We start from the raw sequence: 12,312 nt of genomic DNA on the forward strand, positions 1-12,312 counted from the left end.
ACTCTTCTAAGGGGCACTAAAACTGTATTGTTAAGCTACTGTGACCACAATGTCTCTTCCACAGGGCATTGATATTGTCTTTTTATTCCACTGCGACCTCCACCAATCTTCCAAGTGGCATTAAAACAGTCTTGTTAAGCTACTATTACCTCCACGTCTCTTCCACGGGGCATTGATATTGTCTTTTTATTCCACTGCGACCAACATCACTCTTCCAAGGAACATTGATATTGTCTTTTTATTCCACTGCGACCCCAACAGCTCTTCCAACGGGCATTAAAACCGTCTTGTTAAGCTACTGTGACTTCCACGTCTCTTCCAAGGGGCATTAAAACCGTCTTGTTAAACCTCTCTCAACTCCACAGCTCTTCCAAGGGGCATTAAAACAGTCTTATAAAGCTACTGTGACCTCCACGTTTCTTCCACTGGGCATTGATATTGTCTTTTTATTCCAATGTAACCTACACCACGATTCCAATTGGCACTAAAACCGTCTTGTTAAGCTACTGTGACCTCCACGCCTCTTCCAAGGGGCATTAAAACTGTCTTGTTAAACCTCTCTGAACTACACAGTTCTTCCAAGGGGCATTAAAACAGTCTTGTTATGCTACTGTGACCTTCATGTCTGTTCCACTGGGTATTGATATTGTCTTCTTATACCACTGCGACCTCCACCACTCTTCCAAGGGGCTTTAAAATAGCCTTGTTAAGATACTGTGACCTCCACGTCCCTTCTACGGGGCATTGATATTGTCTTTTTATTCCACTGTATCCTCCACCACTCTTCCAAGCGGCATTAAAACTGTCTTGTTAAGCTACTGTCATCTTCACGTCTCTTCCAAGGGGCATTAAATCCTTCTTGTTAAACCACTCTGAATGCCACAGCTCTGCCAAGGGGCATTAAAAAGTGTCTTGTTAAGCTACTGTGGCCTCCATGTCTTTTCCACAGGGCATTGATATTGTCTTTTTTTTTCACTGTAACCTCCACCACTCTTCCAAGAGGCATTAAAACTGTCTTGTTAAGCTACTGCTACCTCCACGTCTCTTCCAAGGGGCATTAAAACCATCTTGTTAAACCACTCTGTGGTCCACAGCTTTTCCAAGGGGCATTAAAACCATCTTGTTAAGCTACTGTGACCTCCACGTCTCTTCCACGGGGCATTGATATTGTCTTTTTATTCCACAGCAACCCCCACTACTCTTCCAATGGGCATTAAAACCGTCTTGTTAAGCGACTCTGACCTCCACGTCTCTTCCACGGGGCATTGATTTTGTCTTTTTATTCCACTGCTACCTCCACCACTCTTCCACGGGGCATGAAAACCATTTTGTTAAATTTCTGTGACCTTTATGTCTCTTCTACGGGGAATTGATATTGTCTTTTTAGTCCAATACGATCTCCACCACTCTTCCAAGGGGCATTGATATTGTCTTTTTATTCCACTGCAACCGCCACAACTTTTCTAAGGGCCATTAAAACCATCTTGTTAAGCTACTGTGACCTCCACGTCTCTTACACGGGGCATTGATATTGTTTTTTTATTCCACTGGGACATCCACCACTCTTCCAAGGGGCATTAAAACCGCTTTGTTAAACTACTGTGACCTCCACGTCTCTTCCACGGGGCATTGATATTGTATTTTTATTCCACAGCGACCTCCACGACTCTTCCAAGGGGCATTAAAACCGTCTTGTTAAGCTACTGTGACCTCCACGTCTTTTCCAAGGGGCATTGATATTGTCTTCTTATTCCACTGCGACCTCCACCCATCTTCCAAGCGGCATTAAAACTGTCTTGTTAAGCTACTATTACCCCCACGTCTCTTCCACGGGGCATTGATATTGTCTTTTTATTCCACTGCAACCAACATCACTCTTCCAAGGAACATTGATATTGTCTTTTTATTCCACTGCGACCCCCACAACTCTTCCAACGGGCATTAAAACCATCTTGTTAAGCTACTGTGACTTCCACGTCTCTTCCAAGGGGCATTAAAACCGCCTTGTTAAACCTCTCTGAACTCCACAGCTCTTCCAAGGGGCATTAAAACTGTCTTGTTATGCTACTGTGACCTCCACGTTTCTTCCAATGGGCATTGATATTGTCTTTTTATTCCAATGTAACCTACACCACGATTCCAGTTGGCACTAAAACCGTCTTGTTAAGCTACTGTGACCTCCACGTCTCTTCCAAGTGGCATTAAAACTGTCTTGTTAAACCTCTCTGAACTCCACAGTTCTTCCAATGGGCATTAAAACAGTCTTGTTATGCTACTGTGACCTTCATGGCTGTTCCACTGGGTATTGATGTTGTCTTCTTATACCACTGCTACCTCCACCACTCTTCCAAGGGGCATTAAAATAGTCTTGTTACGCTACTGTGACCTCCACGTCCCTTCTACGGCGCATTGATATTGTCTTTTTATTCCACTGCAACCTCCACCACTCTTCCAAGGGGCATTGTTATTGTCTTTTTATTCTACTGCGACCTCCACTACTCTTACAAGGGACTTTGATATTGTCTTTTTATTACTCTGCGACCTCCACCAAGGGGCAATAAAGCCATCTTTTTAAGCTACTGTCATCTTCACGTCTCTTCCAAGGGGCATTAAATCCTTCTTGTTAAACCACTCTGAATGCCACAGCTCTGCCAAGGGGCATTAAAAAGTGTCTTGTTAAGCTACTGTGGCCTCCACGTCTTTTCCACAGGGCATTGATATTGTCTTTTTTTTTCACTGTAACCTCCACCACTCTTACAAGAGGCATGAAAACTGTCTTGTTAAGCTACTGCTACCTCCACGTCTCTTCCAAAGGGCTTTAAAACCATCTTGTTAAACCGCTCTGTACTCCACAGCTCTTCCAAGGTGCATTAAAACCATCTTGTTAAGCTACTGTAACCTCCACGTCTCTTCCACGGGGCATTGATTTTGTCTTTTTATTCCACTGCTACCTCCACCACTCTTCCACGGGGCATGAAAACCATTTTGTTAAGTTTCTGTGACCTCCATGTCTCTTCTACGGGGAATTGATATTGTCTTTTTAGTCCAATACGACCTCCACCACTCATCCAAGGGGCATTATTATTGTCTTTTTATTCCACTGCAACCGCCACAACTTTTCTAAGGGCCATTAAAACCATCTTGTTAAGCTACTGTGACCTCCACGTCTCTTACACGGGACATTGATATTGTTTTTTTATTCCACTGCGACCTCCACCACTCTTCCAAGGGGCATTAAAACCGCTTTGTTAAACTACTGTGACCTACACGTCTTTTCCACGGGGCATTGATTTTGTCTTTTTATTCCAATGCGACCTCCACCACTCTTCCAAGGAACATTGATATTGTCTTTTTATTCCACTGCGACCTCCACCCCTTTTCTAAGGGCCATTAAAACCAACTTGTTAAGCTACTGTGACCTCCACGTCTCTTGCACCGGGCATTGATATTGTATTTTTATTCCACTGCAAACTCCACCACTCTTTTAAGGGGCATTACAACTGTCTTTATAAGCTATTTAGATCTCCACGTCTCTTCCCCGGGGCATTGATATTGTCTTTTTATTCCACTGTAACCTCCACCACTCTTCTAAGGAGCAGTAAAACCGTCTTGTAATGCTAATGTGACCACCACGTCTCTTCCAAAAGGCATTAAAACCATCTTGTAAAATCAATCTGAACTCTACAGCTCTTCCAAGGGGCATTAAAACTGTACTGTTAAGGTAGTGTGACCTCCACATCTCTTCCAAGGGGCATTGAAATTGTCTTTTTATTCCACAGCGACCTCCACCACTCTTCCAAGTAGTATTAAAATCGTCCTGTTAAGCTGCTGTGAAATCCACGTCTCTTCCACGGGGCATTGATTTTGTCTTTTTATTCCACTGTAACCTCCATCACTTTTCCAAGGGGCATTAAAACCATCTTGTAAAGCTAATGTGGCCTCCACGTCTCTTCCAAGGGTCAATAAAACCATCTTGTAAAACCATTCTGAACTCCACCACTTTTCCAAGAGACATTTAAACCGTCTTCTTAAGCTACTGTGACCTCCACGTCTCTTCGAAGGGGCATTGATATTGTCTTTTTATTCCACTGCGACCTCCAGCAATCTTCCAAGGGGTATTGATATTGTCTTTTTATTCCACTGCAACCTCTAGCACTCTTCCAAGGGGCCTTGATATTGTTGTTTTATTAAACTGCGAACTCCACCACTCCTCCAACGGGCATTAAAACCGTCTTGTTAAGTTACTGTGACCTCAACGTTTCTTCCACGGGGCATTGATATTGTCTTTTTATTTCACTGTAACCTCCACCACTCTTCCAAGGGGCATTAATACCGTTTTTTTAAGCTACTGTAACCTCCACGTCTCTTCCAAGGGGCTTTCAAACCGTCTTGTTAAACCACTCTGAACTCCACAGCTCTTCCAAGGGGGAGTAAATCTGACTTGTTAAGCTACTGTGACCTCCACGTTTCTTCTACGGGGCATTAATATTGTCTTTTTATTCCACTTCGAACTCCAACACTCTTCCAAAGGGCATTTAAACCGTCTTGTTTAGCTACTGTGACCTCCACGTCTCATCCAAGGTGCATTCATTTATTTTTTTTTATTCCACTGCGACCTCCACAACACTTCCAATGTACATTGATATTGTCATTTTATTCCATTGCGACCTCCACCACTCTTCCAAGGGGCCGTGATATTGTCTTTTCATTCCACTTCGAAATCCACCATTCTTCCATGGGGCATTGATATTGTCTTTTCATTCCACTGCGAAATCCACCACTCTTTTAAGCGGCATTACAATTGTCTTTTTAAGCTATTTAGATCTCCACGTCTCTTCCCCGGGGCATTGATTTTGTCTTTTTATTCCACTGTAACCTCCATCACTCTTCCAGGGGGCTTTAAAACCATCTTGTAAAGCTAATGTGACTTCCACGTCTTTTCCAAGGGTCAATAAAACCATCTTGTAAAACCACTCTGAACTCCACCACTTTTCCAAGGAGCATTTAAACCGTCTTGTTAAGCTACTGTGACCTCCACGTCTCTTCCAAGGGGCATTGATATTGTCTTTTTATTCCACTGCGACCTCCAGCAATCTTCCACGGGGTATTGATATTGTCTTTTTATTCCACTGCAACCTCCACCACTCCTCCAAGGGGCCTTGATATTGTCGTTTTATTAAACTGCGAACTCCACCACTCCTTCAACGGGCATTAAAACCGTCTTGTTAAGTTACTGTGACCTCCACGTCTCTTCCACGGGGCATTGATATCGTCTTTTTATTCCACTGCAACCTCCACCACTCTCCAAAGGGCATTGATATTTTCTTTTTATTCCACTGCAACCTCCAGCACTCTTCCAAGGGGCAAAAAAAACATTTTGTTAAGCTACTGTGACCTCCACTTCTCTTCGACGGGGCATTGATATTGTCTTTTTATTTCACTGTAACCTCCACCACTCTTCCAAGGGGCATTAATACCGTTTTTTTAAGCTACTGTGACCTCCACGTCTCTTCCAAGGGGCTTTCAAACCGTCTTGTTAAACCACTCTGAACTCCTCAGCTCTTCCAAGGGGGAGTAAAACTGACTTATTAAGCTACTGTCACCTCCACGTTTCTTCTACGGGGCATTAATATTGTCTTTTTATTCCACTTCGAACTCCAACACTCTTCCAAGGGGCATTTAAACCATCTTGTTTCAAACTCCAACACTCTTCCAAGGGGTATTTAAACTGTCTTGTTAAGCTACTGTGACCTCCACGTCTCATCCAAGGGGCATTCATTTATTTTTTTTTATTCCATTGCGACCTCCACCACTCTTCCAAGGGGCCGTGATATTGTCTTTTTATTACACTGCGAACTCCACCATTCTTCCAAGGGGCATTAAAACCATCTTGTAAAGCTAAAATGACCTCCACGTCTCTTCCACGGGGAATTGATGTCTTTTTAATCCACTGCGACTTCCACCACTCTTACAAGGGGCATTAAAACCATCTTGTTATGCTTCTTTGACCTCCACGTCTCTTCCCCGAGGCATTGATATTGTCTTTTATTCCACTGCGACCTCCACCATTCTTCCAAGCGGCATTGATATTGTCTTTTTATTCCACTGCGACCTCTACCACTCTTCCAAGGGGCATTAAAACCGTCATTTTAAGATACTGTGACCTCCACGTCTCTTCCAAGGGGCATTCAAACCGTCTTGGTAAACCACTGTGAACTCCACCACTCTTCCAAGGGGAATTTAAACTGTCTTGTTAAGCTACTGTGACCTCCACGTCTCTTGCAAGGGGCATTGATATCGTCATTTTATTCCACTGTGAGCTCCACCACTCTTCCAAGGGGCATTTATATTGTCTTTTTTTTCCACTGCGACCTCCACCACTCTTCCAAAGGGCCTTGATAATGTGTTTTTATTCCACTGCAAACTCCACAACTCTTCCAAAAGGCATTAAAACCATCTTGTTATGCTACTGTGACCTCCATGTCTCTTCCACGCGGCATTAATATTGTCTTTAAATTCCATTGTAATCTTTACCACTCTTCCAAAGGGCAATATAACCATATTGTTAAGCTACTTTGAGCTCCACGTCTCTTCCAAGGGGCATTGATATTGTCGTTTTATTCCCTGCGACCTCCACCACTCTTCCAAGGGGCAATAAAACCGTCTTTTTAAGGTATTGTGACCTCCACGTTTGTTCCTCGGGGCATTGATATTGTCTTTATATTCCACTGCGACATCCACCACTCTTCCAAGGGGCATTAAAACTGTCTTGTTAAGCTACTGTGACCTCCACGTCTCTTCCACGGGGCATTGATATCGTCTTTTTATTCCACTGCAACCTCCACCACTCTCCAAAGGGCATTGATATTTTCTTTTTATTCCACTGCAACCTCCAGCACTCTTCCAAGGGGCAAAAAAAACATTTTGTTAAGCTACTGTGACCTCCACTTCTCTTCGACGGGGCATTGATATTGTCTTTTTATTTCACTGTAACCTCCACCACTCTTCCAAGGGGCATTAATACCGTTTTTTTAAGCTACTGTGACCTCCACGTCTCTTCCAAGGGGCTTTCAAACCGTCTTGTTAAACCACTCTGAACTCCTCAGCTCTTCCAAGGGGGAGTAAAACTGACTTATTAAGCTACTGTCACCTCCACGTTTCTTCTACGGGGCATTAATATTGTCTTTTTATTCCACTTCGAACTCCAACACTCTTCCAAGGGGCATTTAAACCATCTTGTTTCAAACTCCAACACTCTTCCAAGGGGTATTTAAACTGTCTTGTTAAGCTACTGTGACCTCCACGTCTCATCCAAGGGGCATTCATTTATTTTTTTTTATTCCATTGCGACCTCCACCACTCTTCCAAGGGGCCGTGATATTGTCTTTTTATTACACTGCGAACTCCACCATTCTTCCAAGGGGCATTAAAACCATCTTGTAAAGCTAAAATGACCTCCACGTCTCTTCCACGGGGAATTGATGTCTTTTTAATCCACTGCGACTTCCACCACTCTTACAAGGGGCATTAAAACCATCTTGTTATGCTTCTTTGACCTCCACGTCTCTTCCCCGAGGCATTGATATTGTCTTTTATTCCACTGCGACCTCCACCATTCTTCCAAGCGGCATTGATATTGTCTTTTTATTCCACTGCGACCTCTACCACTCTTCCAAGGGGCATTAAAACCGTCATTTTAAGATACTGTGACCTCCACGTCTCTTCCAAGGGGCATTCAAACCGTCTTGGTAAACCACTGTGAACTCCACCACTCTTCCAAGGGGAATTTAAACTGTCTTGTTAAGCTACTGTGACCTCCACGTCTCTTGCAAGGGGCATTGATATCGTCATTTTATTCCACTGTGAGCTCCACCACTCTTCCAAGGGGCATTTATATTGTCTTTTTTTTCCACTGCGACCTCCACCACTCTTCCAAAGGGCCTTGATAATGTGTTTTTATTCCACTGCAAACTCCACAACTCTTCCAAAAGGCATTAAAACCATCTTGTTATGCTACTGTGACCTCCATGTCTCTTCCACGCGGCATTAATATTGTCTTTAAATTCCATTGTAATCTTTACCACTCTTCCAAAGGGCAATATAACCATATTGTTAAGCTACTTTGAGCTCCACGTCTCTTCCAAGGGGCATTGATATTGTCGTTTTATTCCCTGCGACCTCCACCACTCTTCCAAGGGGCAATAAAACCGTCTTTTTAAGGTATTGTGACCTCCACGTTTGTTCCTCGGGGCATTGATATTGTCTTTATATTCCACTGCGACATCCACCACTCTTCCAAGGGGCATTAAAACTGTCTTGTTAAGCTACTGTGACCTCCACGTCTCTTCCACGGGGCATTGATATTGTCTTTCTATTCCACTTTAACCTTCACCACCTTTCCAAGGGGCATTAGAACCACCTTGTTAAGCTACTCTGGCCTCCATGTCTCATCCAAGGGGCATAAAAACCATCTTGTTAAACCACTCTGAACTCCACAGCTCATCCAAGGGGCATTAAAAACGTCTTGTTAAGGTACTGTGACCTCCACGTCTATTCCACGGGGCATTGATATTGTCTTTTTATTCCACTGCGACCTCCACCACTCTTCCAAGGGGCATTGATATTGTCTTTTTATTCAAGTGCGATATCTACCACTCTTCCAAGGGGCATTAAAACTGTCTAATTAAGCTACTGTGTCCTCCACGTCTCTTCCAAGAGCCATTGATATCGTCTTTTTATTCCACTGCGACCTCCAACACTCTTCCAAGGGGCATTAAAACCGTCTTGTTAAGCTACTGTGACCTCCACGTCTCTTCCACAGGGCATTGATATTGTCTTTTTATTCCACTTTAACCTTCACCACCTTTCCAAGGGGCATGAGAACCTCGTTGTTAAGCTACTGTGGTCTCCACGTCTCATCCAAGGGGCATTAAAACCATCTTGTTAAACCACTCTCAACTCCACAGTTCTTCCAAGGGGCATTAAAACCGTCTTGTTAAGCTACTGTGACATCCACGTCTATTCCACGGAGCATTGATATTGTATTTTTATTCCACTGCGACCTCCACCACTCTTCCAAGGGGGATTGATATTGTCTTTTTATTCCACTGCGATCTCCACCACTCTTTCAAGGGGCATTAAAACTATCTTGTTAAGCTACTGTGTCCTCCACGTCTCTTCCAAGAACCATTGATATCATCTTTTTATTCCACTGCGACCTCCACCACTCTTCCAAGGGGCATTAAAACTGTCTTGTTAAGCTACTGTGACCTCCACGTCTCTCCACGGATCATTGATAGTGTCTATTTTTTCCACTGTAACCTCCACCACTCTTCCAAGGGGCAATAAAACCGTATTGTTAAGCTAATTTGACCTCCACGTCTCTTCCACGGGGCATTGATTTTGTCTATTTCTTCCCTGCGACCCCCAACACTCTTCCAAGGGCTATTGATATTGTCTTTTTATTCCACTGCAACCTTCACCACTCTTCCAAGAGGCTTTAAAACCATTTTGTTAAGCTACTGTGACCTCCACGTCTCTTCCATGGGGCAATGATATTGTCTTTTTATTTCACTGTAATCTCGCCCACTCCTCCAAGTGGCATTAATACCGTGTTTTTCAGCTACTGTGACCTCCATGTCTCTTCAAAGGGGCATTCAAACCTTCTTGTTAAACCACTCTGAACTCCACAGCTCTTCGAAGGGGCATTAAAACTTTCTTGTTAAGCTACTGTGACTTCCACGTCTCTTCTACGGGGCATTAACATTGTCTTTTTATTCCACTGCAAAATCCACCACTCTTACAAGGGGCATTTAAACCATCTTTTTAAGCTAATGTGACCTCCACGTCTCTTCCAAGTGGCATTGATATCGTCTTTTTATTCCACTGCGACCTCCACCACTCCTCCAAGGGGCATTGATATTGTCTTTTCATTCCACTGCGACCTCCACGACTCTTCCAAGGGGCATTGATGTTGTATTTTTATTCCACTCCAAACTCCACCACTCTAGCAAGTGGCATTAAAACCATCTTGTTAAGCTACTGTGATCTCCAGATCTCTACCACGGGGCATTGATATTGTCTTTAATTTCCACTGTAACCTCCACCACTCTTCCAAGGGGAAATAAAACCGTATTGTTAAGCTACTTTGACCTCCACGGTTCATCCAAGGGGCATTGATATTGTCTTTTTATTGCCTGCGACCTCCAGCACTCTTCCAAGGGGCAATAAAACCATCTTTTTAAGCTAATGTGACCTCCACTTTTCTTCCACATGGCAATGATATTGTCTTTTTATTCCACTGCGACATCCACCACTCTTACAAAAGGCATTGATATTGTCTTTTTATTCCACTGTAACCTCCAACACTCTTCCAAGGGGCATTAAACTGTCTTGCTAAGCTACTGTGACCTCCACGTCTCTTCCACGGGGCATTGATATTGTCTTTTTATTCCAATGTAACCTTAACCACCTTTCCAAAGGGCATTAGAACTAAATTGTTAAGCTACTGTGGCCTCCAAGTCTCATCCAAGGGGCATTAAATCCGTCTTGTTAAACCACTGTGATCTCCACAGCTCTTCCAAGGGGCATTAGAACCGTCTTGTTAAGCTACTGTGACCTCCACGTCTATTCAATGGGGCATTGATACTGTCTTTTTATTCCAATGCGACCTCCTCCACTCTTCCAAGGGGCATTAAAACCGTCTTGTAAAGCTAATGTGACCACCGTGTCTCTTCCAAGGGGCATTAAAACCATCTTGAAAAACCACTCTGAACTCCACAGCTCTTCCAAGGGGCATTAATACCGTATTGTTAAGCTACTGTCACCTCCACGTCTCTTCCACGGGGCATTGATATTGTCTTTTTATTCCACAGTGATCTCCACCACTCTTCCATGTAGCATTAAAACCGTCTTGATAAGCTACTGTGACCTCAACGTCTCTTCCACGGGGCAGTGATTTTGTCTTTTTATTCCTCTGTAACCTCCAGCACTCTTCCAAGGGGCATTAAAACAGTATTGTAAAGCTAATGTGACCTCCATGTCTCTTCCACGGGGCATTGATGTTGTCTTTTTATTCCACAGCGACCTCCACCACTCTTCCTAGTAGCATTAAAACTGTCTTGTTTTGCTATTGTGACCTCCACGTCTATTCCACAGGGGGAACTGATATTGTCTTTTTATTCCACTACGACCTCCACCACTCTTCCAAAGGGCATTGATATTGTCTTTTTATTCCACTGTAACCTCCTCCACTGTTCCAAGGAGCATTAAAACCATCTTGTTAAGCTACTGAGACCTCCACATCTCTATCAAGGGGCATTAAAACTGTCTTGTTAAACCACTCTGAACTCCACAGCTCTTCCAATGGGCATTTAAACCGTCTTGTTAAGCTACTGTGACCTCCATGTCTCTTACAGGGCATTGTTATTGTCTTTTTATTCCACTTAGACCTCCACCACTCTTCCAAGGGGCATTAAAACCATCTTGTTAAGCTACTGTGTCCTCCACGTCTCTTTCACGGGGCATTGACATTGTCTTTTTATTCCACTGCGACCTCCACCACTCTTCCAAGGGGCATTGATATTGTCTTTTTATTCCACTGTAACCTCCTCCACTGTTCCAAGGGGCATTAAAACCATCTTGTTAAGCTACTGAGACCTTCACATCTCTATCAAGGGGCATTAAAACCATCTTGTTAAACCACTCTGAACTCCACAGCCCTTCCAAGGGGCATTAAAACCGTCTTGTTAACCTACTATAACCTCCACGTCTCTTTTACGGGGCATTGATATTGTCTTTTTATTCCACTGCGACCTCCACCACTCTCCCAAGGGGCATTAAAAGCGTCTTGATAAGCTACTGTGACCTCCACGTCCCTTCCACGGGGCATTAATATTGTCTTTTTATTCCACTGCGACCTCCACCACTCTACCAAGGGGCATTGATATTGTCTTTTTATTCCACTGCGAACTCCACCACTCTTCCAAGGGACATTGATATTGTCTTTTTATTCCACTGCGACCTTCACCTTTCTTTGTCACGCTGTCTCTGTGTACTGGAGGTAGGGGGCCTAAGCTGACCCTAAGCTGGGGCCCTGACTAATCCCTCTACCTGAAGGTACTGTTAAAGGTACAGAGGTCCAGGCCGCCAGCGTAACCCCTACCTCCTGAGGACCCCTGCACCTAAGTAATCTAGTCCTGAGAAGGACCCCTGATCACAACAAAAGGGGACAGGTAATAATATGCCCACACTCAGTACTTAGACGAACGAGACAGTACAAGGGTAAAACCAAAACCACCTTGCATACAAAAA

Source organism: Phyllobates terribilis, unplaced genomic scaffold (assembly GCF_046119375.1).
Source record: "Phyllobates terribilis strain yellow unplaced genomic scaffold, ASM4611937v1 Scaffold_5__5_contigs__length_657084704, whole genome shotgun sequence".
Classification (NCBI taxonomy): Eukaryota; Metazoa; Chordata; class Amphibia; order Anura; family Dendrobatidae; genus Phyllobates; species Phyllobates terribilis.